Source organism: Carlito syrichta, unplaced genomic scaffold, assembly GCF_000164805.1.
Source record: "Carlito syrichta isolate Samal-C Ts95f unplaced genomic scaffold, Tarsius_syrichta-2.0.1 Scaffold307058, whole genome shotgun sequence".
NCBI lineage: Eukaryota > Metazoa > Chordata > Mammalia > Primates > Tarsiidae > Carlito > Carlito syrichta.
Window position 1 is genome coordinate 13,221 of NW_007251154.1, and position 6,468 is coordinate 19,688.

Consider the following 6,468-nt stretch of genomic DNA (forward strand, 5'->3'; position numbering starts at 1 on the left):
CGTGATCTTAACTCACTGCAACCTCAAACTCCTGAGCTCAGTGATCCTCCTGTCTCAGTCTCCCTAGTAGCTGGGCATACAGGCATGTACCACCTTGCTCAGCAAATGGATCATACTATGTTACCTAGGCTACTTTTGAACTCCTGGCCTCAAGCAGTCCTCCCACTTAAGCTTCACAAAATTCTGGGATGACAGGCATAAGGCCACTGCACCTGGCTGGAGCTTTTTGAAAAGAAAAATAATCTTTGTCTTCAAAAAATGTAGATTATCAATGAATGTTTGCAGGTTGATTCATCTTTATAACCAGTTTTACTCAGTCTTGGCTCCAAGTGACTTAACCATTTCCATAATTCATATTCCTCTTTAATAATGAAGTTTTGCCATCACTGAGGTGACTCAAAATAATTTGTTAGGGCTTTGAAGACATTTCCAAAAAAGATGTTAAAAAATATTTTCCTCATTTGTATTATCATTTGAATAACTGTATGGTCTTCTAAAGCAGTGGTTAGTGAACATTCTGTAAAGAGCTAGATAATAAATATTATAGACTTGTGTGCCATAAGGTTTCTGTCACAATCACCCAATTCTGCCAATAAAGCAGCCCATAGACAGTATTTAGATGAGTAAGCATGGTCTGTATTCCATAAACTTTATTTATGGACAGTGAAACTTGAATTTCATACAATTTTCACATCACAAAATGTTATATTTACTTGATTTCCCCCCTAATCATTTAAAAATGCAAAAACCACTCTTAATTCAGAGGCCTGACAAAAACAGTGTCCATAGGCAGGTCATAATTTGTTGACCCTGAGAGATGTTCTTTGAAATACTTAAATTTATAAATTTAGTTTTTAAAAATGGTTCTTTAAAGTTATACCTCCTAGCCAGGCTTGGTGGCTCAGCCTGTAATCCTGCGCCTTTGGGAGGCTGAGGTGAGTGGATTGACTGAGCCCGCAGGTTCGAGACCCGCCTGGGCAGCGAGACCTCATCTCTACAATAAATCAAAAAATCAGCCGGGCATGGTAGCGCATGCCTGTAATTCCGGCTGTTTGGAAGGCTGAGGTGGAAGGATCACAGGAGCACAGCGGGTCGAGGCTGCGGTGACCGGGAGCGGCCACTGCACTCCAGTCTGGGCGACAGAGTGAGACACCAACTCAAAAAAAAAAAAAGTTATACCTCTTGTTTCTAAATTCTAGTACATTTCTTAAAATATCTGAAACATTTCATTCATCCTCCATTTCTCTGTTAAACCGAAAATATTCCCCTTAATTGGTTTGGAACTTGAGATACAGAGAAATAGATGAACTTGTACAATGTCAGAATCAAAATTACATTTGAAACATTTTTCACTATTCATTACTCTTTACTGAGCCAAGAAGAGAGCGATCTTTTTGCTTCCATGAAAATGAGGACTTTGAAACCTGGGTGAAATAAAAGACCAAATTTGAAGGCGTATCCTGCACTGGTTCCTAGAGGGTTGGACAGGATGGAATCTTTTGTCTTCTTCTCTGACTTGAAAGAATAATTTTTATCCTAAGGAAAAGTAAACATGAAGTTTTCTTCACTTTATAGACACGGTGGCAGGTTATGAGACTGAAAGATTTAGTACATGATGATAAAACAAGAGAAGAAAATGTAAAGGACTTTTTTTTTCACACCTAGCAATTTCAGGTGTTTATTTTTGAGGAGGAATTCAACATTTTTTTTCCCTTATACATCTGAGATTTCCTGGCTAGCCGCCTGAAACTAGAGTTGTTAGCATTCAGTTAGCATTCACTGTTAATCCACTTATATTAATTAAAGTTTATTATTTATGTTCTATTTTTTTAGAGTTAGATTCCTGACTTTCATGGTTTTATCACAGTGATAAATATTTGCAACAGAGGACATGAGGGGAAATTATGATTAGTTTTCCTTTGAAGTCTGAATTCATAAAAATAACATATTTGTAGTTTTTTTTCTGTTTGGATGTTAAAATTTAGGACAAATTGGTGAGTCTGTGTGTTATTTTTACTGCTACTTAAAAGGAACTTGCTCTTTTCTTTTTTCCCATTGGAGTTAAAAAAAAAAAAGACACTCCGCTGTGTGGGATGTGTTGAATTGGTTACTTAGCAATCTGAAACATAATTTTGTATCTAAATATTTATCTGTAGTCTTTGATATTCTGATTAAATAAGGATTTATTAAGGCTGTAATATTAGGGCCTGCTGCGAGGAAATGACCCAGCCTGCTCTACTGCAGCGCTTACTGAAAATCCCTTTCTCCCAGGTCCCTACTTAAGCTGTAAGGGGCAACATGGAACAGAAAAGGAAGATGATGTGAATTACGTTGATGGTCAGTTTGATCATGGCCATAATACGATGGTTATCATTGCACAGTTACTTTATATTAACATAATTTGAGGTCAAGCAAAGCGTAGGAGAATGTAATCTGCTGTTAGTAAAAACGGTACGTCTTTCAACCAAGTTTTGTTTTTGACTGTAATTGAATTTGTCAAGGGTGATATCTTCAAACGTTCATTGATAATTGTATTTTAAAATCAAACTAGACCAATTTTCCTTTAAATTTTATTGTTTCATTATTAGAAGAAAAAAACATGAAGTAAGAAATACAGAGACATGTTCCATAGCTGGGTCTGGAAGCATAACGATGCTGAGGAAAATGGTGACATGAGAAAAAGTTTAAGACTTTCGATTAAGATTATGAAGATTGGCTGGGCTCAGTGGCTCAGCCTGTAATCCCTACACTTTTGGAGGCCGAAGGGAGTGGATTGCCTGAGCTTACGGGTTTGAGGCCAACCTGGGCAGCTTGGAGAGACCTCATCTCTACAATAAAATAAAATAAAAAATTAGCCAGTTATGGTAGCATGCGCCTGTAGATCTCGCTCCTTGGAAGGCTGAGGTGGAAGGATCGCTGGAGTCCAGCAAGTCAACGCTGGGGTGGCCGGGAGTGGCCACTGCACTCCAGCCTGGGCGACAGAGTGAGACTCCAGCTAAAAAAAAAAAAAAAGATTATGAAGATTATTTAAAATATGTTTTTATCAAATCTGCAAAACCTGACAAAAATGATAGGCTCATTATAATGTTGCAAATGAAAGTTAAAAATCTTTACAATTACAAAGATTCTTAGAAACACAACATACTGGACTTTTTAATAAACCCTTTTAAGTACTTTCAAAAAAAGAAAAAAAGAAAAATTTGTCTCAGCTTCTGCTTATTCAAGGATCATTCCTGAGAAAGATTAATTATTGTCTCATTTAGTTACATATCAGTGACTTAAGAGAAAAATAACTATGTATCTCTTGAAAAAAGTATTCGTCCAGAATTCATGGATGTTGTGTTCTTGATTTTTGATGCTTAATCAACTGGAAAGTAAAAACTGTAGTTCTTAGTGATGACATACCTCTATTCTGGGACACCTCTGCAATGCTTGTAAGATAGTTACAGTCTTGTGCAGATTTTATAATCCAAATTGATGGGATCACTGATATTGTAAATTGTACTATATTTTTAGTTAGTGAAGATCATTAATAAGGAGGATTTTCTTGTATTGTTTAAATTTAGCCACAACAGTATGGGTAATTTACCGAATTTTAATAAGTGAATTCTGGATCATCATAAGTTAAACTGGGGAAAAGTTTTTAAAATAATTATGAGTAGTAAAATAGCAAATATGATTGGAAAACATAAAACTGTTATTTTAAGCATTATTTGAAACTGCTGATAACGGTGGGCTTGTTTTTGTTTTTTGTTTTTTTACAAAGCTAACACTTATGTTTTAATGAGTATCTCCTCAAAGCATCTTCTAACACTCCAAGGAAGTTAGAAACAGATGTATGGCCACTTAGTGGAAAGTCAAAGCAGTACAACTGACAGTGTAGGCATCATTCTGCTTCCTTCTTCTGTCCAGGGCAGTAGGGTAACTGGTCTCCTTGAAGCTTCCCCTCCTGCAAAGACCATAGGCAGGTGTTGGTGGACACACTGTGTAGCAAGTCGTTGCGGGGCTCTCTTTCTGTCCTGTTTGTTCTAAGGGTTAAAAATGCTGTTTGAAATGGCTGTTTTATATTTCAGTAAGTTTGCTATGTGACTGGGTGCAGTGGCTCACACCTGTAATCCCAGCACTTTGGGAGGCTGAGGCAGGAGGACACTTGAACAGAGGGAGGAAGGGAAGGAGCGGGGAAGAGAGAAGATATTTGCTATGCATAGAAAACCTTCTGGATCTCATGGATATACTGAAAAACCTTGAAAGTTCTTTATTAAAGGAAGCTTGCTGAGTAGCAAGTTTTTCAAATATTGTATTTGGAGTTAATCATAACTATTTACTGTGAATATCAGAGTTTAATAGTTGTTAAAAGATAAGGTGCTAAGCAGATTTCATGAATCCAGAATTGTTCTAGTTGGAAGGTAAGGTCACTTGGCAGATACTTTCCAATATTTTAGATTAACAGAGTTTGCACATTTAACTGATATTTTTGGCAGTTGAATGAACTTTGAGTCTATATGCCTAAGGGTTTTGTTATGGCAAGTAACACTAACACACTATATCTAGCCACTATATCTTTGAGACATCATTACTACATCTGGAATTCAGCATTATCAGTGAAGAATGATCAAAATAAAAAGTAGAACTATTATTTCATCTCATTTCTCTGTCACCAAACTTTGTTTGTTTGTTTTGTTTTTTTGAGTTTGAGTCTCCGTCACCCAGGTTGGAGTGCAGTGGCACGCTCATGGCCACCCCAGCGTTGACCCGCTGGGCTCCACTGATTCTTCCGCCTCAGCCTTCCAGGTAGCCGGAACTACAGGCACATACTACCATGCCCAGCTACTTTTTTATTTATTGTAGAGATGAGGTCTCGCTAAGTTGCCTGGGCTGGTCTCAAACCCGTGGGCTCAGGCAATCCACTCACTTCGGCCTCCCCAAGTGCTGGGATTACAGACTGAGCCACCAAGCCCAGCCTGTCACCAAACTTTTAATTATTATTTTTCAAAAGAAAAATTTGAAACATTAAAGAAAAACGTTTGGCTAAAAGATTCATTTATTCCCCATTACAGCAATAATTGAATTTAATACATACTCTAAGAAGATAATGAATTCTTGCAGCTTAGTTCTTCTCTTACTCTGAAGACACAGATTATCATCATTTTGTGTTAAGACTAAAGAACATCTACCGCGAAGCAGAAATAATGTATTGCTATTTTAACCATTCACAACGACTTACTGTTTTGAGGATCTTTAACCCTGACCCAGTTAAAAGCAAAAAAGACTCCATATGAACCTGAAAAATGCATAGCATCGTCCTTTGTATTCCAGACTGGAATTTATTTCTGAACAGGAAAGGATATCTATTTCATTAAGTTAAATCTTTTCTAATTTTAATTTTTTATATTGTTTGTTTTGGATTTTAAGTTACTTAAATTATGATAAAACAAAATTTGATCCTTATGTTGTACTTTATCATATTGTGGTAAGGGTATTTCAGTTGTGTGTATGTGTGTATTGTGATGCCAAATGTCATTCTTACCATAGGTTTTGGTCAAAAAATTTCATGGAACACGGGACTATAGTGCAGAAGAAGGAGGATTTGATTCACTAAATGGTCCTCTTCCACTAAGCAGGCTCAGGGAATTGTGTGTGTGTGTGTGTGTGTGTGTGTGTGTGTGTGTGTGTGTGTTTTGTGTGTATTCTATAAAACAATGCCAATATCCTCCTCTGCTGTTATAGCCCTTACTGTTATAGCTTCTCTTTGATTTTTCATTCCTTCCCCCAAAATTATGATTGCTCACTCTGTCTCCTCCCCTTATGATATCATGTGTTTCTGCTGTCCTTGTGTTTATTGTATTCCTGAAATCCAGCGTATCCCTTTAAACATTCCTCTCCTTCCCCAGCACCCCAGACTTCAGTTTTGTCCCTATTGTATTGCCAGGTTTCTTGGCTCCACTGATCTGTGATGCACACTGAGAAGCAAGGCATTCCCTCAGGTGGGATAATCTCTAGTTATCTGGTCTTTGCTTAGTCATGCAGACCAGAACTCCATGAGTCATGCTGTCCAACTTCAGTTGAGTGTTCTTCCATTAATCCCCTATTAACTACCCAACTTACTGTGGGGCAGCTCTTAGAGATTTTATCCTCAAATAGCCAGGCCTTTTCTCTCTTAACACGGTTATTTTTATTTTCATAGACCAAGGTCATGTGGTTTAAACATGCTCTTGGTCCTCATTATTACACATATTTTATAACCTGTCTTTCATTTCCGTGAGAATTGCCATCCTTCTCAGACCTCCTGCGAGTCCTAATATCTTTCTTTCTTTTTTTTTAGATTAGAAAATATAATTTATTTAGAAAGTTGTGTATGTGTGTGAGAGAGGGAGAGACAGAAAATTCAGCTCTCCAAGGTAGGAGAGGGGGCCAGAGTTTAGGAAACATGGCAGTAGCCACAGCTCAAAGAACACATGGCCACAACAG